Source organism: Dama dama, chromosome 13 (assembly GCF_033118175.1).
Source record: "Dama dama isolate Ldn47 chromosome 13, ASM3311817v1, whole genome shotgun sequence".
NCBI classification, from domain to species: domain Eukaryota; kingdom Metazoa; phylum Chordata; class Mammalia; order Artiodactyla; family Cervidae; genus Dama; species Dama dama.
The window spans coordinates 34,415,175-34,438,694 of NC_083693.1; the positions used below are offsets into that span (position 1 = coordinate 34,415,175).

The window sequence follows — 23,520 nt, forward strand, 5'->3', positions numbered from 1 at the left end:
CTTGTTCTATGATGCTTTCCTATTTCCCACTAAGTCAAGGACTCAATGTGGCTTTGAGGATCTGTCAAATACCTGACCCTAAAATGGTCTCTAGTCTCCATAACCTGATCTCCAGGTCTGCATTATCAGGGATGATGACCTTGGGCAAAATCCTCTTGTGCTGGGTGAGTCCACTGTTTGTATGTATGTTTTTACAATTAAATTTGAATGCGTTTTAAATCAACGTTCCTGGGCAAGTCCCCCTTCTAATGCTCACAGGAGGTTTAACTCTACAGGATGTTCCTTACCTTGCCCCTAAAGCATCTGTCTGTAACCTCACAACCTTTCACATTCTGTTCTTCCAACCCCACACTGCATTTTCCAGCCTCTTTAGGAGAGCAAGAAAATGTTTCTCCAGGTTGCCAGCAGGCTGAGCCTTACACACTCTCAGTGCCAAAAACCAATGCCACCTCCTCCTTGAAAACTTTCTGGCCCCTCTCTCTCCTCTATAACTAACCTCTTCTTATCCCAAAGACCTATTGCAAAATTAGTCAGTCACATCAATCTCTCTCTCCCCACAAGTGAGATCCAACTAGGGTGAAGATAGTGAGATTTTTGAAACGGAAAAATTTAAGGGGCACCAAAAAAGCTCAGTAATCAAATAACATTTTTTACTCTATTTTTTTAACATGAAAATTTCTTCCAAAATATTCCTAAACAAAACATCAAATATAAACTAAAAAGGACCCGCAGGACCCGGTCCACCTTCTACCTGCCAGCCCCATCTGAACCCCTACAATCACAGCAGGACAGAATGACCTCGAACTATGAGCTTGTACTTCTTGTACTTCACCGGAGCCCAAGGGTGAGAAGCTGCGGGGGAGCCGTTCTGCCCAGCACCCCACGCACCAGCGCAGTAGCTGGTAGGTCCACTCAGCTGGGAAGTGGACGTGCATTTCTGCAAAGAGTTTTGCAAAGGGGTCCGGGTGCCTGTGGGGGCGTGTGCGCCCAAGCATGTGTGTGTGTGTGGGGTGGGGGGGGAGGGACACACCTGTGCATGCTCGCTTCTACTAGTTTTCCAATCTTTCCAAGCAGTGGCTCAGGACCGGGCAGAGTAGTGCCCCAGGCCTTGGATTCTGCGCTTGCAAAAATGGGGGGTGGGGACACAATGCTGCACGTGGGGGAAAGCTCAGAATTCCTTCTTTCACAACTGGCAGGTGAAGCGCAACTCTTTCGGGCTACTCGATCCGGCACAGGAACATGCAGCCCCCTTCGAGGTAGCAGAGAAACCTGAACCTACCGCCCCAGACTCGATGAATCTCCTCTAGACCCCAGGAAACGTCCTCCCGTTATCGCCCCCGCTGCTGCTGGGAGGAAGCCCAGGCGGAGGAAGGACAGTGGAGGCGGAGAGGCCGGAGGAGCGTCTCCCCCTCGCTTCGCCCCGCCCCCTCTTACGCTCCAGCCAATCGCCGCTTGCTCCGAGCCCTGACTCCGCCCCTCCCCGCCGGGTCCGGCCTGCGGCTCCGCCCCGGCCGGTAATAATTAGGCTGCGGGCGGGGGTTGCCGCGTCAGCGCCGGGCGCCGGCCAATCGCGGAGCTCTGCCCCGTAGTCGCGTCACAGGCCGAACAACCAAACAGAAAAGTTTAATAAACAGCGGACGGAGGGGCCGGCGGCGGCGGGGCCGGAGCGATCAGGGGTTTGGCGGCCTCACCTGTCCCCATTCACCGGCGGCGACCGGCGGCGGCAGGCAGCGCGTCAGGCGGAGGGAGCCGCCGCCAGGTGAGGAGCGGGGCCCGTGGGGCCCGGGCGACCGGCGCTTCCCCTCCCCCTCCCGCTCCCTTCCCCCACCGGCTAAGGCGACGCCAGGCCCGCCCCCGGCCCCTCCCGGCCCAGGGGAGCAGGAAGCGGAGGGCGGCCGGCGGGCGCAGCAGGTGGTGGGCCGGCCGCCGGCCCGCGGGCCGGGGCCGGGCTTTTGCTGAGGGGTGAGGGGCTTCCTGGCCCCGGGGGCAGGGGCAGAGGTGCGGCGGACTCCCCCGGACGCGCGGCGGGCCCTCGAGGTCCCGGGCTTCCCGCTGGGGGCGAGGGCGGCGCGCCGAGGTGAGACCCCCCCCCCCCCACTGCCCCCGGACCTCGGGGGGTGGGGAGCCGCTGCTGTCCTCCGATTCCGAACAGTTGGCGGGCGGGGGCCGGAGGGACCCCGGGCGCCCTCTGGCGCGTCCCTGTCACCAGCCCGGGTCAAGTTCCTCGCCTCACGCCTCCCAGCCCGAGCCCTCTTGGAAGGGTTTTTCACCTGCCGTGTTTCCAGCAACCGGCCAGGGGGAAAGTCTAGCAAGTCAGACAAGGAAAAGGGGTTGTGTGCGGGGGGGTCTCTCTTTCCTCTGCGTTTGTTGGGTGGACTCAGAATTTCTCAGTTTTCCTCTGGAGTAGTATTTTCACGTTGCCGTCTAACTACGTAAACAAGAACAGAAGAATAATGCGTTTGAGATGATTTTAACTTTTATGTCGAAACTTTGTGCCAAACCAACCAACCACACGATTAAGACGCTGCGATGATTTATCTTCACACTCAGATTAGTTGTTCAGCAGTGTGAAGAAGTTACACGCAGACCATGTATAAGTTGTTTGGTGGTTAAAAAACTGGTTCGTTATTAATGATCTAATGCTTCGAGCAAGAGGTTTAAAGTCCTCTATCAAATCAAATTCGAAATTTGTTTTTTTAATGTAAAAGTCCATAGACTTTTAAGGTTAGTTACGTAATATTTATGTTACCAATTTTAGGACATTTTGCCGAGTTACCCTTAGTCCAGGGCTTCAAGGGAAAATGTTTTCTTTCTGCAGAATATGCACATTTATATTTCCCAAACAGGTTATCGTTTAAACTTTTATTTCTTATGCATTTTAAAATGTATTTAAGGGAAACATTGATTGCAAAGGTGTACAGGAGGAGAATTTCGGGGTTGTTGGCTTATTATCTCAATTGTGATAATTTCCTGTGTCAAAACAGGTCACATTTTACACTTTTAAGTATATGCAGTTTATTGTATGTTAATTACAGTTTTTTAAGCAAAGTATACAAAGTATATTTAATGCCACAAAGGTATGAACACACACAACACGGTATTAAAGTATGCTGTACACAATAGAGTATAAAGAGATAAAAATGTAATAAAAATCCATGCTTTCCATCTCCAAACCAAAAGTTGGAATATTACCAAAACTTGCATATGTTTATGAGTTTCTTATCTGTCTTATACCTCTGCCTGTCCTTACCAAGGTAATCATTTCAGTCTAGTGTTATTTTGTTTACCATTCCCTTGCATTTTTTTTTTTTTTTCTTTTTAGTTTCATAACAACGTCTGTGTGCTCAAACTGTGTGTTTAGTTTGTTTTTCTTTTGAGCTTTTTTATAAAAAGAATATGTAGCTGTAGTTCACTCGTTTCATTGCTCTGTTAATATAAAGATTAATATTGTGTTAATCTTCCACGACTCATGGGCCTTTAGCTGATGTCTTTGATTCTGTTTTGCTGTCACCAGCTGTGTCCCATGAACATTTCTTATTTCCTGGATCCTGGCACACAAATGCAAGAGTTGCTTTAGAGTGAATGCAGATTTCAGTGGGACATTTTAGGTACTCAGGAGTAAAATAGATTGAAATACTAGAAATAAATGAAAAACTTTAGGATTCTCTTTTATGTTTTAATGGCAAATTCATATCCATAGTAATTGGTTCATAGTTTTTGAACCATCTGCATGAGAAACCAGGATTCCTGTCAATCTGAATGAATCTTGTCCTTGGAAATCCCATGGTAAGAAGTCTGGCACTATTTGCTGTCAACTTTTTCACTGCAAAAATGTAAATATAGTAGAAAAAACATTTGATTGGGTATAAGGTAAATCACTTTTCTGGGGTTCCCTTTCCCACTTTTTAATCTCTGGCGAATTTCTTAAAACTTCTCTTGTGCTGTAGTACACATGTGTAAAAGAAACCTGTCCTGAGTTTATCCTAACAGTTATGCAGACTTGAGTTAAGTGAAGTACCTATCAAATGGCAGAGCTTTTAAGGAAAATGATTAGGGCCAAGGTGTTATTCTCTGGAATTACATTGAGTGTGTCCTTTGGAACACTTTTGAGAAAGGAGTGTGGTGAGTATTGATCACGATATGTTAGCAACACATTTAAGTACTTTTTATTCCCCCCCCACCCCCGTGCCTCAGATTTGGAATTTATCCTGTGAACAGCAACACAAAGATAAATTATGGAGCAGTATTAACTTCCTGAAAATTGTGTGTGTATAAGTAATATGAGTTTATGTATATCTTTGAATAAACTTTTTTATTTATAGGCGTGAGAAGTGTTTTTTTTTTTTTTAAGAACAGTGCATGCAGCCTGCAGACAAATGTCAGGGTGCTTTGTTTTGATAGGACTATTTTATCTTGCTTAAAAAAAACAAACCTCAGTTTTATATTTGATTATGAGGGCAGATTCCCCCCCCCCCCCAAAACCATCAGAAAAGTTACAAAGAATGAGTAATTATTAATATTTTGGCAGGTATCCCACCAGTCTCTCTGTTTCTGTTTTTCTTATCCTAAACAATTAAACGTTGAATTCTAAGAAGTACCAGGCTGCTTCTGTGTTCAAAACTTAAACCAAATATGATCCGTCTCAACACCTTTGTTGTACATGGTATGGTGGTGGTAGTCACCTCGCTGGTATCTTTGCTTCAAGATTCTCTCCCTTTCCTGGGCAGAACAATCGTTTCGATGTGTAAAGTAGATTATCTTATTCTCAGACTCCAAACAAATTCAGATTTTTTTATACTCTTGACCTACAGTGTCTAATGAAAATATAATAGGAGCTACAAATGGGAACCACATAAGTAGTTAAACATTTTCTAATAGCCACATTTACAAAGAGAAACAGGTGAAATATTTTTTAACCCAAAGTACTGTGATTCAGCAAGTAGTCAGTGTAAGAAATTTCTAAAGGGATATATTTTACTTACCTTTTTTATTTTTTTTAATTACCTTTTTTCAGACCATCTTCACCATTGGTTGTGTGTTTTCCTCTTAAGGTACCTCTTGGGCAGGCCTTGTTTGTGGTTGATCTAGACTGTCTTGCCCATCAGCCTCACAGGCTTATCTTGTGCTGCTCACCCTGACTTGTGCACCTACAGCAGTCCTGTATGCCAGGCTTAGTTCTCTTAAAATTGTTGTTCCTTCTGCCTGAACACCCAGTTGTATTTTGCTCAAATGTCACTCCTTGTGAGACGCCATCTCAGACCACTTTCCCTGTCAGCTGGCTGTTACCTTCTTTGTGTCCTTTGAGAACCTAACATCTGAAGTGATTTATCTGGTTATTGTCTATATCCCCTGCTTGAAGTAAACTGCTTGTGGGCAAGGATTTCCTCAGCTTTACTGTTCAGTCGCTCAGTCATGTCTGACTCTTTGCTACCCCATGAACTGCAGCATGCCAGGCCTCGCTGTCCATCACCAACTCCCGGAGTTTACTCAGACTCATGTCCATTGAGTTGGTGATGCCATCCAATCATCTCATTCTCTGTCGTCCCCTTTTCCTGCCCTCAATCTTTCCCAGCATCAGCGTCTTTTCCAGTGAGTCAGTTCTTCACATCAGGTGGCCAAAGTATTGGAATTTCATCTTCAACATCCGTCCTTCCAATGAATATTCAGGACTGATTTCCTTTAGGATGGACTGGTTGGATCTCCTTGCAGTCCAAGGGACTCTCAAGAGTCTTCTCCAACACCACAGTTCAACAGCATCAATTCTTCGGTACTCAGCTTTCTTTATAGTCCAACTCTCACATCCATGTGACTACTGGATAAAAACAGCTTTACTGTTAGGTCCCCATATATTGAAAATAAGATTTTTAAAAGGTACATGCCATTTTGTCTTATGAAAGTACTGTTAGTTTGGTGAAGAACATCTTAAGAGCTACATCTTCCTATGTACTTCTTATTTCTTTAGGGTTCAGCCTGTCTTAAAATTGCTTAAAGTATATGAACTTTTTTTTTTCTCTTGAATACTGACAAATCTTATCTTAAAAGTTCGACTAACATTGTAGTATAAGTTGACCAAACCTGTATGAAGTTCAATGAAAAATATGAGAGAGTAAAAAATAAATAAATAAATAAATAAATATGAGAGAGTACACCTTTCCTCCATATCTTTCCAGAAGTAATATTTTTTCCCTTCTTTTTCTTTTTGTAAGATTTGTAATTTATTTCTTAGATTAATGAGTTATGATAATGAATAGAGGTATAGGTTCTGGACATCTTCTGGTTTGTCTTTGGCTCATTGGAGTGGTGTTTATATTTAGGATAGCCACCCTTTGACTCATCCTACTAACATTTTCCCTTGCTCTTCATTAGCCTTTTGTTTACCTATTTATTTACTTTTTTAATAATTAAAAGTTTTGTCTTTTAAGAAGTTTAGGTTAATAACATTGTTTTTACAGCTTCTACTTTCATATTTAATGAACTCTTCTACCCAGATAACTGTTTTCTTCTAGTTCTTTGTGGTTTCATTTTTCACATCTCTCTCTTCCGTTCATCCAGAATTTATTTTGACTTAATATGTGAAGTGAAAGAATTGTCCTTAGTTTTCCTTAGTAGTTAATCAGTTATTTTAGCCCCATAAAAGAAAACTTTTTCTTTTGCCTTTAAATAAAGCTGCCATTGTCATAATACTAAATACATTTATGTTTGGTTCTTTTTAGCTTTTATTCAGTACCAGTCAGTGCACACTGTTTTAGTAACTGGGAGTAATAATGTGTTTTTCTTTGGTTATTTTGTTAAGTCTTACCATCCTCTTTGCCCCACTCCCCCTACAATTTTTAGTTGTTGCTTTGTTAGTCCTCGAGTTTTTAGTTGATTCCTTAGGGTCTTCGGGTTGTTTTTGGTCTTGAATTTTTTTAATTTAGAAAATACTGAAAGGGAACCCTCTTACACTGTTGGTGGGAATGCAAACTAATACAGCCGCCATGGAGAACAGTGTGGAGATTTCTTAAAAAACTGGAAATAGAACTGCCATATGACCCAGCAACCCCACTTCTGGGCATACACACCGAGGAAACCAGATCTGAAAGACACGTGCACCCCAGTATTCATCGCAGCACTGTTTATAATAGCCGGGACATGGAAGCAACCTAGATGCCCATCAGCAGACGAATGGATAAGGAAGCTGTGGTACATATACACCATGGAATATTATTCAGCCATTAAAAAGAATTCATTTGAATCAGTTCTAATGAGATGAATGAAACTGGAGCCCATTATACAGAGTGAAGTAAGCCAGAAAGATAAAGAGCATTACAGTATACTAACACATATATATGGAATTTAGAAAGTTGGTAATGATAACCCTATATGCAAAACAGAAAAAGAGACACAGATGTACAGAATAGACTTTTGGACTCTGTGGGAGAAGGCGAGGGTGGGATGTTTTGAGAGAACAACATCGAAACATGTATATTACCTAGGGTGAAACAGATCACCAGCCCAGGTTGGATGCATGAGACAAGTGCTCGGGCCTGGTACACTGGAAAGACCCAGAGGGAGTGGGTAGAGAGGGAGGTGGGAGCGGGGATCAGGATGTGGAATACATGTAAATCCATGGCTGATTCATGTCAATGTATGACAAAAACCACTACAATATTGTAAAGTAATTAGCCTCCAACTAATAAAAATAAATGGAAAAAAAAAAAAAAGAAAATACTGTTATTTCCACACTTAATGTTTTATGTTGTATAATGAAAATAATGTAATGCCATTAAGTTTTCCTTTGAGCCTAGTTTAGGTATTTTTTCTTTTAAATTTAACTTGTAATATCTTTATTAAAATCCCTGCTGTTGCGGTTTCCTTCAGCTGTTCCTCTATGCTACTTGGGCATTGTGCTAAGTGTTGAGGAGACAGATGAATGATACAGGATCCTTGCTGTCATGGAGTTTACTGTCCGTTGGAAAAGCTAGGCTGTTAACAGACCACTGCGTAGAGTTTTCAGGTTTTGACAACTGCTGGGAAGGAGAGAAGTAGGGTGTGCTGATAGAGATTGGAAGGTGCTAGTTGGGATGTTTGTTCTGAGAATGTAATGTTTAAAGTTAGTGATGGGGAAGTTTTCTTAACTTCCCCAGTCTGTCACAACATTTAAAAAAAAAAGTGACCCATTGAATTGGTTCTGTAAACATTTTTTGTAAAAATTGTCTTGCAAACAGGTTCAAGGCCCTGTCCCACCCCCTCCACGCCATATCCTCCAGTTGGATTACTGCCTCAAACCCTGTCTGGAATAGAAATTTTGGAACTGTGATTCTGACTTCTAAGATCAGAAAAGTACTGGGGCAAGTTTCCCAAGTAAAGGGGATGAAAAGAACCTGGTTCAATTTAGGAGGTGACCGGAGATTGGAATGGTTGGAGTTTACTGAGTGAAGAGAGTGGGGCACACTTTATTGCAAGACTTATTTCCAAGTGCTCAGGCTGCTTCTGCTTCACCACCTTCCTATCCTATTTATAGTCTGTGATCCAAATTGGTCACTTACAAATAACTTGGATTATTTTTCTCCTTGGTACTTTCCTTCGTTATTTCTACTGTATTTTCGCTTTCCTCCCACTCAGGATCTTTGCATAGGCTGTCCTCGTTTGCTAAATTGTGATTTCCTTTGATGAATTAACCCGTAATGCTGGCAAAACAGGTTAAGTTCTCTGTTGGGTATATTTACTCATTTCCCATTTCGCATTGGACATTTCTTTTGTAGATACTTGTAACAACTGCAATTCATTAAATGCATGTGATTTTTTCAGCAGTCTTTTTCTCCTAGAGCTGTACTTTTCAGTCTTGTAAGTTACTAGCCACTTGTGGCTGTTTAAATTAACTAAATTTAAATAATGTAAAAAATTCATGTCCTCAGTTTTACTAGTCACATTTCAGGTGCTCAGTATCCATATGCGACTAGTGGCTGTTACAGTGAACAGCGGAGATAGAGTCTTGTGCAGTAATGAAAATTTATTTTAATTTCTGAATAATCATGTGGCTAAAAGCTACAGTATTTAAGTTTAAGTAGCCACATCTGGCTATTGAAATATGGGAAGTCTGAATTGAGATGTGCTACAAGTATGAAATATAAGCTTGATTTCTAGCACAAAAAAGGGAAAAGAGCTCAGTTTTTAAGATATTGATTACATATTGAAGTAATGCTACTTTACATATTTCCTGTTAAAATATTTATGACAGTTAATTTAATTTTATTGTAGTGTTTTAAAGTGGCTACCAGAAAGTGGAAGATTGCATGTGACTCGCATTATTTTCTAGGTGGTCAGCACTGGTGTGACTCTAGACGGTAAGTTTCTACAATGGAGGGACAATTCGCTGTGGCTTTCACAGCAGCCAGTGGTGCCCAGCATATATATAGTAGGTGTTCACAATGTTTGATGAATGAATAAGCTTTTCAATAGGTAGAAAACACTACCTATTCAACTTTTGCTTTTTAAAATTGTTGGTTTTCTTCTGGACTATAATTTAAAATTTTTTCCCTATGACTGTTGAGAAAAGAAGCTTTTCTTTTGATAGCTGTATATAGAACTGTCCTTATTAAATAATTGCTGTGCATCATTCATCTTTTGGTTATGTTTTTCTGGCTTAGGCCACTAACCAGAGAGGGAATTTAAAGTCTGCCAACCTGTTTTCTGTCATTTCTTTGTGTAGCAGTTTACTTAGATGATCGATTGTGTGTTGTTTGGCACATGAAAATTCATGGCTATTAAATCTAAATAATTGAGGACTATGAATGCTTTTCTTTTACTTATACTTTGGTCTCCACATTATGATCCCTGTTCCTTTTTAATTTACATTTATTGGTGACCTTGTCTGTTTCTTTAGACTTAGAACAATTTACTGTCTTACAGAAAGATACCTCTTTTTAAGCTTGGTTTATGCTTTTTTACCTGTTTACTTCCTAAATGTTTCCTTTGTGCTTGGTATTCTCCTGAATGGACCCTCACTGCCCCCCTCCTTCTCCCCCATACTCACTTTGTATTTTTTTCTCTTAATGAGAAGATAGTCATCAGGAGTTGCAAACTCAAATACATACCTCACTCTTGTAGACACTGTGTATTTTTCAGGGAAATATTTCTTAAATATTTTTTTCTTCCATCAGTGGATCGTTTTCAGACTTTATCCTTAGTGACCCTAGTCATGTTTTGCTATTGTCACCAACCACCTTTCACCAGCTATTGCCTTAACAACCTGTAACACTCAGGGATATTACTGCCAAGGAATAAATTCTGTTGTAGGAAGAACATTTTGAGCCATTCTCAGTCCTTAAAAATTCCGTGGAAGTTTCCCCTGCTCTGAACGTAACAAAAGTTATTTCTAATAGTCTAGGTATTGCCTTTTTATTTTTATTTTATTTTTTGTGGCAAGATGGTATTGCCTTTTTATATAGGGTCTTTTTAATAATAAGTGAAATGAGACCAAGTTGTTTAGTGGCTTGGTCTCTTCTAAACTGTTTTCAGTTGATAGGTTTGTGAAAACCTCTGAACTCTCACAAAGAGTACGCCTTTTGAATACTTGATGTTGGAAAAGTGGTGTCCTCACATGCAATCAGGGAGCCTTGAGGGAGCCTTGACCCTTTTGCCTCCTCCCTGTTCCCAGGAAGCAGTGTTATTTTCAGATAACCTCAGTTGTGGTATCACTCTCTTTTTATTTTTTTCTGTTGCTTTCTTCTATTGCAGATTTAGAAGAGGAATAAAATACTCTTACTTTTAATCTGTAAGCCACCTAAAATGATATTTATCAACTTGCAGTTCTTTTAAATAGGTCCTGGAGGTCTTTGAACCATCTGGAATAGTTCAGTTTATATTTTCTTCTGGTTATAATTGGAGAGGATTTTGGTGTTAGATTAGTGTATGTTCTATGTCTTTTTTGTACACAAATAGTTAACTTTGATGTGAAAAGTTGATGTTAGAACAAAGGTTCATTTGGTTCCCATAGCTGAATACTATTTTATGTTTGCCAAATTTTAAAAGTAAAATGTTTGCTATCTCTTTTTCTATAACCCTATAGAATTTTGGCCATCTAAAACTTGTTTTATGGTGTAACTCAGGTTTGATGCTGTAACTCAGATTGTATATTTTTTCTATTGTCTGCTCATGTACCTCTTCTACTCCCAGGGTCTTTTTGCATGTGTCCACACAGAGGGAAGAAAACCTGAACTTGACTCGTGAAGTACTGGGCATTGAAAGCTGTGAATCCTTGCAAAGGATCTTGGGACTGGACCTCTGTGAATTGGCTCTTTCAATTTGTCCACTTAAAAGGCATAATAGATTATGCAGCTGTTTGGGCTTCTATGGGGTATTACTCCATATTCATGTCGAGTTGCAATTATGTGCATTTTCAGTTTCTTACAAAGACTTCCCTTTGTATTCAAAATAAGTTTGTTGGCTTTATGTTGTTCTAATGTATGAATTTTCTTTCAGGAAAAATGCTTGCAAGATTTTTAACTTAGAAAATGAAATTTAAATGAAAAATTCTTACATAAAGTAACTGAAAGTATATTTAAGAAGGAGCTACTCTGATTTGTTTTAATTTTGAATTTGTTTTTATGTCAGTCAATTTTTGGTAGAGGTGAATACTCTTTGTCATTCAATCAGATAATGATGAATGCCAGAGTAATAGTTAACGTTCAAACTCCTAAAAACATAAACGGTTCTAATTTAAGCATACAGCAAATTTAAAAATACAACAAATTTTGTAATGTACAAAGTGACCAAAGATCTTTGTTCAGAAGTCAGAATCTCTGTAGTAAAAATAACATTTAACGTAACTTATATTTTAAGAGGAGGATACCCTTCAGCTCTCCCTTAGGGTTACTATGCCACCTTAGAGTAATATCTCAGTAGGATGCAAAATAATGTCCACTTTTCTTTTAAAAAAACTAAAAAAGAAAATGACTTGAACCATCCTGAAGTTTATACTTGAACATGTTCGTTAGAACAACTTGTCGTCTCCTTTTGTTTTTGCGATGGATAAGCATTAACCTTGCAAAACATGACATCAGACCTGTAAGTGTGGTGACATAGAAATAATATTTACCTGATTTTTCTTCAGTTTTAAATAGAAATATCAGTCTGATGTCACTGAAAATTTAACTCTATTGTGATATTTATTTAATAACTTAGAAATTTTTGCATTCAATATTTTAGTGCTGTGTATTTTCATTTAAGATGTAGATTTATGTTTTAAGTCTTAGAGAAAATACTATTTTGTTCTCATTAGCAAAATTTTTGCAGTGGATTTCTGTTGCTGTTTTAGAATTTTCATACCAAATGTGAACTGTATTGAAAAAGGAATCTTGTCTTTATAAAGCATAACTTCACCCTCAGGCTCTGTAAAAAAAAAAATCAAATAATTTCGTTTAAAAGCATTGTATTTTAAACACTTGGTCATTGAACTGCAAATTAACACTTCTTCTGTGAGATTTTCATTGCTGTTACTTGGTTTATTTATTTTTTACCTAGACAAAAGAGGAAGCAAATAGTATATGATGGGAAAACTGAAACATTACCTACTGTTTCTTTAAGAAACCAGCTTATCCAGGGGGTTTTACTATGTTTAACCTAACCTGCTAGCAAGGAAAAGTTCTTTAAAATAATGGATATTAGCCGTATCCAATCACAATTATCAGTTTCACTAACAGGGAGGAGATTTTACTCTTCAGCCACTAGAATTGGAGAAGGTGGAGCTTGGTATTGAGGTTTGGTTGCTTTGGAGTACAGCTTCAAGTGAAGTTAATCTGAGGTGAAGCAAACAGAAAATTGTGGAGGTTTTGTTGGTAGGATTTTTGTTCTAATCTTTTAATGATCCTTTATTTTACACTTTTGCTCCTTTGTGCTTCTGTGTATGCTAGCTTTTGTCATTGTTGCTATTTTCTGATGCAAACTGAACATTAAAATTAAGCAGGGAAGCAGAACAAAAGGGCTGTTTGGACAGGAAATAGGTGTTCAGAGAATCAAACTTGACTTTCTTTTATCATTATTTTTAGTTCAGAATTTAAGTGTCATGAAAAAATACTTGCATAAAAATCATCTCCAGTAACAGTCTTTTCTCTCGGATTGGATGTTTGAAGAGTCATTTGTCAGTTTTTATAAATGACATCTTGAGGAGGAGGTCTGTTTATGTCATTTTCCTTAAACTTAAGATGTGAAGTTGCCAGAAGACAGATATATGTGGTAGGTTTAGATGTGTCCTTTTTAAAGAATTGAAATGCTTAATTTTTTTTTTTACCCCCCAGCATACATCCCCCCTTTTAAAACTTCAGTGTATTTTAAATCTACCAATGTGTTGGTGCTTTTTACTATGCTCATAATTTTAGTTTTGCTTTTTTAAAAGATCATAGATTCAGTTTATATAGAACAAGGTAAAACTTTGTCCTTCTTCCAAACTTCATTTCTTTCAAGGTAGACATAAGCAATTAACACCATTTTGAAACAGGAAATGAATGAATTTATATTTTTAAGAGGTGTAGATAGGCTGCCAAAACTTAAAGAGTGTCTGTAAATCTATTGACATTTCTTACTTAAGAAATAATTGTACTATGTTTCAGTACCAGAAGTTTCCTTTAGAGGCTCTTGTTTTTGTACTGTTGCTCTTTGATCTCATAGAAATTAAGGTGTAGAATAGTTTGAATAATTGGCCCAAATGCCACCTAAGCATTTCAGTCAGTATACTTGTATTTACTATGCTGCTGCTTTCAGATCACGCAAAATGTTTTAAATTAATGCTTTCTGCTCCATCTATTGCATAAGCAATACTATAATAGTAATAAAATCAAGAAAAGTCACCCAAATATCCACAAGATCATTGTGAGGTAGTCTTATTTCTTTCCCTATTCTATTCTGTACCATACCATATTCTTATATTTTTCCCATAATTGTGAATAAAGACAGTTTTTTATTTTTTATCAAACTATCATCTATTATTAAAATTGTTTTCATTTGCTATAGACTTCTCTTAGGTTAATGGGACCTTAATCTACCTAGTCTTTTGCCTGTTTTACATTTAGATTGTTCCTAATTTTTCACCATTTTAAATGGTATTGCTGAACAAACCTCTTTGTGTAAATTTTAAGATATTTTCCTCTTTATTTCTTTTGGGAAAATCCCCTGGAGTGGGCTTACCTAGATCAAAGGCTATAAGTATTTTAGTAGCCAAATTGCTTTTCAAAAAGGTTATTCCAGTTTATATTGCCACCAGAAAAATGTGCTTCAGAATTTCTCTAATGGGTAGCCCCTAAGTGTTCTCATTAAAGTGTGCCTCTGAAGGTGTCTGACTTGTTGATTAGTTTTTGCCTAAACTAATAGGCTATTTTAAATTCTGTTTTCCAAGATGTAGATGACTCTGAATCCATTTTCTGGACATTAAAATCAGCTGAAGGAAATTGGGAGCATTTTACCTACTTAAGTGAGCAATTATATCTTTGTTGGTTGTATTGTATGTGTTGCTATCAGTTAAGTACAGGGCTTAATGTTTTACATTGGAATTGTTACTCACACAAGTTTTCCTTAGTACATGTTTCTTCTGGTAGCACGTATCAGAGGATTTTCTTCTAAGAAAGAACATCAGAAACATTTTTAGAGAGGGAGCTGTAATACTTTACTCTGAACAGATGTGAATAGCCTTTGTCACTTTGTGCATTTCTGATATTTTAAGTACAATATAGAAACATAGATCTGTGTTATAAATCTAGGTTTTAAAATATTAGCACCTTTCTAGTATTTCTTAGGTTTTCATTGAAGGTAAGATGACCTTATATACACATAATGTGTAACTAGTCCTGTGTTCTTCCCAATTGTCTTTAAGAGCATTCTTTGGCAATAACTACCGCATTGTGTATATGTTTGGCAGCTAGTCTGTTAAATAGAATAGGCTAGGATTGTCAGGATGTGAACTTGTTAACTAATGTTCCAGAATAAACTTAAAAAGTTGTTTTAAAGCAAAATTCTATAAGACATTTAAAAAATCTAATTTATAAATAGGAGTCAGTAATAAGTCATGGGTTAAGTTCTAACTCACTGGTGGAGCCAGTAGTTAAGCATGTATGTATAATCTTGAATTAAATAGTCCAGCTCATTTTTCAGTTTAAATAATTTACTTTCCGTAAATTTTTGCTGATAAATTTAAATCTCTGGCTTTTTGTGTATTTCTGGGGGAAGTTTTTTTTCATGTATGTTTTGTTTGTTGTGGCTTAGGAGTGATTTTTTTTCCCAGATATTTTGGTTTTCTTAACATTTGAAATGGAAGAGAAAAAAAAAACTGATGACTTTTAATTAATGAAGCAGTTGTTGTGAAATACATTTTCTCTGCATTTAAATTTGCTAGGTGTGTCAGGCTTTTATACACATAATCTAAATACTTGATTCATGACAATTGTTTCACATAAATATTTAAAATTTATGTTGGTGCTTAAACATTTGTATCATATTTCCCTTGTTCTGAATTTAAGAAAATGTATTTAATTTTTTTCTTAACTGATTCATATTATTGCTGCCAGATAGAGATGAAGGTAATAGTAAATATAACAGTTTTAGTGAAAGTCATTTCACATTTGGCTATAGATTATATTTTAGTGAGTAGGCAAGATAAAGATTACCTCCTCTCCAGTACTCTGGTAAAATTAGAACTTTGGGCTTCCCTGGTGGCTTAGACAGTGGAGAATCTGCCTGCAATGCTTTTGAGAACAGATAATTTTCCATTGTTTCTCTTCTGTACCTCTACTACTGATTTTTGGTGGACAGTTTGAACTAAGGAGTATCCTTTTAGTACATTCGTTTCTACATTAGGGTAGAGGCCAATTTTCTAGAGGGAGAAGAATCTCTAAATGACCTAATATTGAGACAAGATAACAGTATCAATAATTCTATTTTATTCTTTTAGAGTGAAGGAAAAAAGTGATCTAGAGGAAGGATATTAAATGCATTCAGTGTCTATTGTTAGTCTTCATTCAAGGAGAATGCATTGATTTCTTTTTCTTAATGACAGAGGAAAAGGTTAACGGACAGAAAGTTGGTAAAATGTGAAAGAGCCTTGAAACTGTGGCTTAGTTACAATGTCTCTTTGTTCTGTGTAAAAGGGGACTTTACAGTTTTGCAATGTTTTCCCTTTATGGCTTCTTTATAAAGTAGGTAAATGTTTTAGGAGGTTTTTGTTTTTGTAACTTGAAAATGCTTATTTATTAACTAATAATGTATATTAACCTCTTTGGCTGAATCTGATTTTCTGTGTTTGTATATCATTAGAAAAAAAATGAACTCAAAACATTATGGTTAGTACTGTTTTTGTAGAAGTGAACAGATCTTTCTATCCTTATACCCATTTTCTTCCTCCACAAATAAGCATCTTAGTTACTTCCCCTACCCCCAGGTTTTTTGAAAGTACGTGATTTCTTAGCAGAACTTAGTATATTGACTACTCTTTACTTCTTGAGACTCCTCCCCTATGTTTAGTGATGTGCCTGGGCCTCCTTCTGTTTCTGATCTCTATCCTTGCTGTTTCCTCATTACAGCCTTTAAGTATTGGAATTTCGTAGGATTATGACCTTAACATTAACACTCTTCTCACTTTATACTTCTTGGATAATCTCCAGTCCCATATCATCAGTTAACATCTTTTTATATTAATGGTTCTGACATTAGTATCTTAAATACAGATTTTTTGTTTGCACTTAAGACTCTTGTTCACCGAACTCTCCATGAATGTTTCTTCTACACCTGTGTTAACTCTTCAAAGCTAAGTGGCTTATTTTGTCCTTTTTCCCTACTCTCACATTAAATGTGCGGTGGTATTACCATCCATATCAGAACCCAGGTGTCACTCTGAGTCTTCCTTCTCTTCTTCCCCAGTTAGCCACAACTTCCCATTGATTTAAAATCCACAGTAACTCTGGAATCAATCCTTTCTTCCTTCACTGTTTGACCTTCACTGTTTGACTACGCAAGACAACGCATGACTAAAACAGCACCCTGACCAATCTTCACTTTTAGTTTTGGCTCTCTGTAATACATTCTTCACTGTTCATTCACGTCTGTCTCTGCTTACAATTCTTAAGTGATTTCTTACCGCCTTTTGAATTTTTTACCAGCTGATTCTGTCCTAAGGGTTCTCTGAGGTAGTTACCCAACAACCTTAAGAGGGGGAAGTATTGTTACCTTCATTTAACAAGTGAGATGATTTAGAAACACTTCCTATTAATAATTTGTCTAGGGTTGCCTTAGCTGATGAGTGGCTAGCATACTTTGAACTGAAGTTTGCCGTATCAAAGTCCCTTTTAACCACCCAGCCGTGTGACTTACTAGGCTAACCCCTGCTTACTAATGCATCGCCCCCGCCCACCCCCCCCCCCCACATCATTCTGAGCTATTAGCAGTCCCTCCTTCTAAGACAGACTCAAAACCTGTTGCCTGAGGGAATTCCCTGGTGGTCCAATGGTTAGGGCTCTGTACTTCAAGGGCAGGGGGGCATGGGTTCCATCCCTGGTTAGAGAACTAAGAATCTGCATGCCGTGAGGTTCAGCAAAACAAACAAACAACTTGCCAGAGCTTAAAGATGAACGTGTTTCAAAGACGTATTTCTGACAGTTTTTTGGAACATGCCTAAAAAGATAACAGAACATTTTAGCATCCCTAGGATGTAAGAAGATAAAATATTGAAATATAGGAAAAATTAAGGTAGTTTTCCATGTGTGGTTAGTTTTGAATTTCATAGCTGTTGAATTCTTCACATATAATAAAAGCACGAGACCTGGTTGTCTAAGAGGAAGATTAGCCAAAGTGTGAACGCACTTCATCTGAGCAATTTAAAATGCTAATAACCTCCTTAAATAGATGTTAGCCAGAACCTTGTGTTCCTTTGCATCCAGGTGTATAAAGAATCTACCTGTGAACCCAAGTCATATAAGCTTCTGAGTAAGTTACAGATAGGGAAATAGGCTGCATGTATTCTTTTATATCAAATATTGTATCATCAAAAAAGGTTAAATACTTAAGCTAATCTTGTCTAGATTAGCTGGACATTCCAGTTTTAGAACATTTCCATCACTCCAAAAAGATTCTTTGAGTGTTTTTAAACCGGTCTCATTTCCATCCCCAGTCCTGGGTAACCAACCAATAGCCTGCTCTCTTCTCTGTAGATTTGTTCTTTCTCAGCATTTGATATAAATGGAATCATTAAATACATGGTCTTGAGTTTGGCTTCTTTCATCTAGGTTGTTTTTGTGAGGTATATCCATGTTGCAATGTCTGTCATTAGCTTGGTCCTTCCCTCTCTTTTTTTTTGCTTTTTCTTTTTTTCCCTTCTTGTTTCCTTCACCATCCGCCCCCCACTTTTTTTTTTAATCTAAGTGGAATCAAATGGTATTTATCCTTTTGTGTCTGACCCATTCACTTAGCATAATGTCTTCAAGGTTCATTCATCTAGTAGCATATATGAGAATTTCATCCCTTTTCAAGGCAACAATATTCCATTATATGTATGTTTATCACATTTTTGTTTATCCATCCACCGCCATTGGGTTGTTTCTACCTTTTGGCCATTGTGTAATGCTGGTATAAACACTGTAAATATCTGTTCTAGTTCTTGCTTTCAAATATTTTGGGTATATACCCAGAAGTGGAATTGCTGGATCATAAGTAATCCTATATTTAATTTTATGAGGCGCTGTCAAACTTTTCCCTAGAGGCTGCACTATTTTACATTCTTACCACCAATGCAGAAGAGTTCCAGTTATTCCACATCCTCAGCAAAATGTACTGATTTTCTGAGAATAGCCATCTTAATGGTGTGAAGTGGTATCTCATTCTGGTTTTGATTTGCATTTCTTAATGATTAGTGATGTTGAGCATCTTTTCATGTGCTTATTGGCCATGCTTGGGTATACCTTCTTTGGAAATAACGTCTGTTCAAGTCCTTTGCCTATTGTTGGATTAAATTGTTTGTTAAGTTGTAGGAATTCTTTATGTATTCTAGATATTAAGTATCTATATCTTTTGCCATGTGTTTCCTCCTAGGAGTTTTGTAGTTTTAGCTCTTATGTAGGTCTTTGATCCATTTTCAGTTAATTTTTGCACCTGGTATAAGGTAAAGGGTTCAGCTTCATTCTTTTGCATGGGTATTCTATTTTCCTGGCACCCTTTGTTGAAAAGACTGTCCTTTCTCCCATTGAACTGTCTTGGCTTAGTCCTTCTTTATTGCTAGATAGTAGTCATTTTCTTTATCCATTTACCAATTAATGGGCATTTGCTGCTGCTGCTAAGTCACTTCAGTCATGTCCGACTCTGCAACCCCATAGACGGCAGCCCACCAAGCTCCCCCGTCCCTGGGATTCTCCAGGCAAGAACACTGGAGTGGGTTGCCATGTCCTTCTTCAGTGCATGAAGATGAAAAGTGAAAGTGAAGATGCTCATTCGTGTCCGACTCTTTGTGACCCCATAGACTGCAGCCTACCAGGCTCTTCTGTCCATGGGATTTTCCAGGCAAGAGTACTGCAGTGGGTTGCCATTGCCTTCTCTGAATGGACATTTGGATTACTTCCAATTTTCAGCTAATCTGAATAATGCTGCTGTGAACATTTATGTGTAAGTTTTTGTGTGGCATACATTTCTGTTTCTCTTAAGTAGAAGCCTGGGGCTGGAATTACTGGGTCGTGTGATAACTGCATGTTTAGCTTTATAAGAAATGGCTTAACTGTATTCCTAAGTTTCTGTTGTGTTCTATGTTCCCATCAGGAATGTGTTTTTTTCTCTTTAACCTTGCCAACATTTGATACAGTAGTAAGTCTTTTTAAATTTAACTGTTCTAGTAGACTTGAAGTGGCATCTCTTTGTGGAGTTAATTTACATTTCCTAAATGACAAATGTTGAATGCTATCTACTGTTTTCTCTGGCTTTAGCCTCCTGTCATTCCAATTCTCACTCCCCTTCCCCACACTTAGTCTTAAGCTCTATCAACATCTCACTCCCAGTACTTCTTCTTTCTTTTCCTTCACCGCAGTTCCCTCTTCAATCAATTTTCTTCCTAGTATTCTTAGCTTCTAGTCTTGGAGCAGTTCTACCATTTATTTACTCTGCTTTTAAACCTAAGCCACTGAATGCAACCAGAGAAAGTCACAAAATTTTATGTTTTGATACCACTGTGAGTTTTTCTGTAGCTTTTTACTTTGATTTAGTTTCAAACTTACATAGAAGCTGCATGAACAGTACAAAAAGGTCCCATTCCCTCTTCATAGATTCTCAATTAATTGTTATGCTTTTCCCCATCTGCTTTATCATATTGTCTCTCTCTCTCTCTCTCTTTCTCTGTGTAAAAATATAGGCATATATATATTTTCTTTTCTGAGTTATTTGAGAGTAAAGCTGGAGACTTACCCAGGTTGCTATATAGCCATTAAGTGGTAAAATAGGGATTTAAATTCAGATCTCTTTTTTTGGTCTCCTTTGTATCTGACACATATTTGGTGCTCTGAGAATGCTTCTTGAATTGACCAATGACTACACCTTACCTGTTAGAATCTATATATATCTCGTCTCCTTTTGGGGTTTTAAAAGTATGTGTGCTTGGGCTTTGAAGTTAGACTTGCTGGATTCAGATCCTTGTTTTACCACTTGCTTATAGCCGTTTGACCTGAGCAAGTTCCATAATCTCACTAAGCCTCAGTTCGCTCATTTCTGAAGTGGAGATGATAATAGTCCTACTTGTAAGAGATATTATTGTGAAGATTGGAGGAGACATTGCAGGTAAAGAATTTATCATGGACCCTCTCATTTCTGTTCTTCTCTTGTCAGACTACTCTGATTTAGCTACAAGCTTCTGGCTTGTCCTGGCCCATGATCTTTTACTGGCAGAGTTGATGAGACATCTAAGTGAATTTCTAGACAGTTAGCAAAGAGAGGCATTTTAGGAGAAAGGTCTGGGCTCGAGTCATGTTTTGAAAACATTTGCGTAGAGCTGCTACTTAGAGCTTTGAAACTTGAACTTTGTACATAAGAAGACAAATTGCAGGTGATGAGATACTGAGATACAGGTCCAGGACCCACACACCTTTGGACATTTCAGTTTTCAAGTATTTTTTTATTGGCTTCTCAACTTTTGAAATATTTCAGAAATACCAACTTTTTGGCATCCATAAAATGTAGAGTCACATACCTGGAAGTAGTATAGAAATTTCAGGTAGTCTGATATTTCTGCCCATTTCCTGTACCCTTACCGACGGTACTTTTTTTATTTTCAATAAAATATTCTAGGTTTTGATTCAGAAGATAATGGTCATCATAAGTGTGACCCCATTTAACATGTAGGAGGAAGAGAAATCATCAAAGGAATTAATTCCAGAGTAAGATTTCTTTAATGTTGTATTGTCTTTTTAGTCAGTAAGGTGTCAGACACTATTCATTAGGTGACTGATTTATCAGAGAAGATGGGTAAAGGGAGGTGCACCTGAAATCAGAGGAAGTGTAAATGATAATGAGAGAAAATGTAAAAAAAAAATCACAAGAATCTGTGATGAATCTAGATGTTTAATTGCTGATTTGTATATGATTAAACTCCAAGCTATATTTTATCCTTTTGATTTGGATAATTTTCTCAGAGTAATTATCTCTTTGAAGGAAGTGGGTTGCCAGGACCTCTTGTCTGGTTCCTTTTACAGAATGAGTTCCATGTAGATAAAAATTTTAATACTATTATTTATGATGCTGTCTTCCCATGAAAATCAGGAGTAAAATAGTCTTGAAAAACAGCACAGAACCTTGCTGATTTGTCACCAATATCCTTGGTTTGGTTGTCTCTAATAAGGAACAGATTCTGGGACTTTTCCTGGTGGTTCAATGGTTAGGACACCTGCACTTGCACTGCAAGGGTGGGGTTCAGTCCCTGCCTGGTTAGGGAACTGAGATCGTGCATGCCTTGTGGTATAGCCAAAAACAAAGAAACAGTCCCAATTATAGGTATCTCTTAACACCTCACTCTGACTGTGAGCATTAGAATTTTACATTCTAGAATTTAAAATTTTACTGTCTGATACAGTGAGGAAGCTTACTTCTCAAGACCAAATCAATTGCAGTGATTATTTAGTTGACATTTTGGGATGGAAGCTGTTTTGTATTTTCAGTACCTTAATTCTTAAAATGAGAGTGCTGCATAAATTGAGGATGTGTCTTAATAGAGAGAGAACAATATCCTGGTTTGCTGCTTGTGTTTGCTTGATTTCACATTTATGGTCCATCTTAAGACAAAACAGGGGCTTCCCAGGTGGTGCTAGTGGTAAAGAACCTCCCTGTCAATGCCGGAGACATAAGTGACTCCAGTTTGATCCTTGGAACGGAAGATTCCCTGGAGGAGGAAATGGCAAACCCCTCCAGTAGTCCTGCTTGGAGAATCCCATGGATGGGGAGCCTGGCAGGCTACGATCCATGGAGTCGCAAAGAGTCGGATATGACTGAAGTGACTTAGCACAAAGACAAAACAAAAAATATATATATATGAATAACACAGAAACAAATATATTTCATACTAACCAGAAATCTTGCATGTAAAATGAGTCTAAAGTGGCTGTCAGTTTGTTTTGTTTTTTTTAAGCCGAGGGGAAGGAAACTTGAGTGTCTATTAACAGGAAAAAGAATTATTTTGTATTGCAGGTAAAATATTTTTTTCATTACCTGTCATTTGTTAAACTTAGCTCCTTAAATAGTTAGAAGAGATAAAAAGGTATTAAGTAATGTTCAAAGTACATAGGTAGCAAGATAATTGTACCCCAGAGCTTCTGTAAGGTGTTAGCCACAGCTGAGCATTTTTAAATGATCATAATCCCAGGAGGTCTAATTATTTCATAATTCACGTTTGCTTAATTGGAATGTATATATTGAATGGACATTCCATCTTTTTAAGGAAAACCTTTATTGCATAGTTAGTTGGTTTTAGAAGTTTAGAAAAAGCAGGGAAAGAAACCACATTAACCACAGAAGTTATTCTCTGCAAAATACACCCACCTTGGAATAATACTGGCATAATGGCATAATTTGTATACAGACATTTGTATGTCACATGTGTATGCTAAGTCGCTTCAGCCGTGTCCAACTCTTTGAGACTCTAGGAACTGTAGCCCACCAAGGCTCCTCTGTCCATGGGATTCTCCAAGCAAGAATGCTGGAATGGGCTGCCGTTTCCTTCTCCAGGGGATCTTCCTGACCCAAGGATTGAACTCACATCTCCTGTATTGCAGGTGGATTCTTTACCACGTGGGGAAGCCCCACATGTCGCATATGTTACCTTTTTTATTTAAAAAACAAAACAGAAAAGCTCATAAAATCCTTAGTTGTTTATGAGAAATAGCCATGTTGAAGGACTTATTTTGTCTCTTCCATTAGTACAGGAGGGTAACACTGACAGTATTCTCATGTGGTTTGGTTCTCATCCTCTGGAAAGGATTGAGGCAGTGTGTGATGCCAGGGTGCTTTTTTCTCTCTAAAATATTTGTTTTCTCATTG

At 38.1% G+C, this 23,520-nt stretch overlaps 1 protein-coding gene across 8 annotated transcripts in view; it reads left to right on the plus strand.

Annotated features, from left to right (window-relative positions):
* Nucleotides 1-1,593: 1,593 nt before the first annotated feature.
* The window catches only part of ZFAND6 (zinc finger AN1-type containing 6), a 52,533-nt gene continuing 30,606 nt past the window's right edge, over nucleotides 1,594-23,520 (plus strand). For 3 of the 8 annotated variants that reach the window (XM_061158839.1, XM_061158842.1, XM_061158845.1), the window contains exons 1-2: nucleotides 1,633-1,759; nucleotides 9,241-9,326. The gene's annotated coding sequence lies outside the window, so the exon portion shown is untranslated. Of the gene's footprint in view, nucleotides 1,760-1,949; nucleotides 2,078-9,240; nucleotides 9,327-12,732; nucleotides 12,819-23,520 lie in introns of those variants that run through there. The other 5 variants (XM_061158846.1, XM_061158840.1, XM_061158843.1 and 2 more) reach the window with 5 other exon arrangements.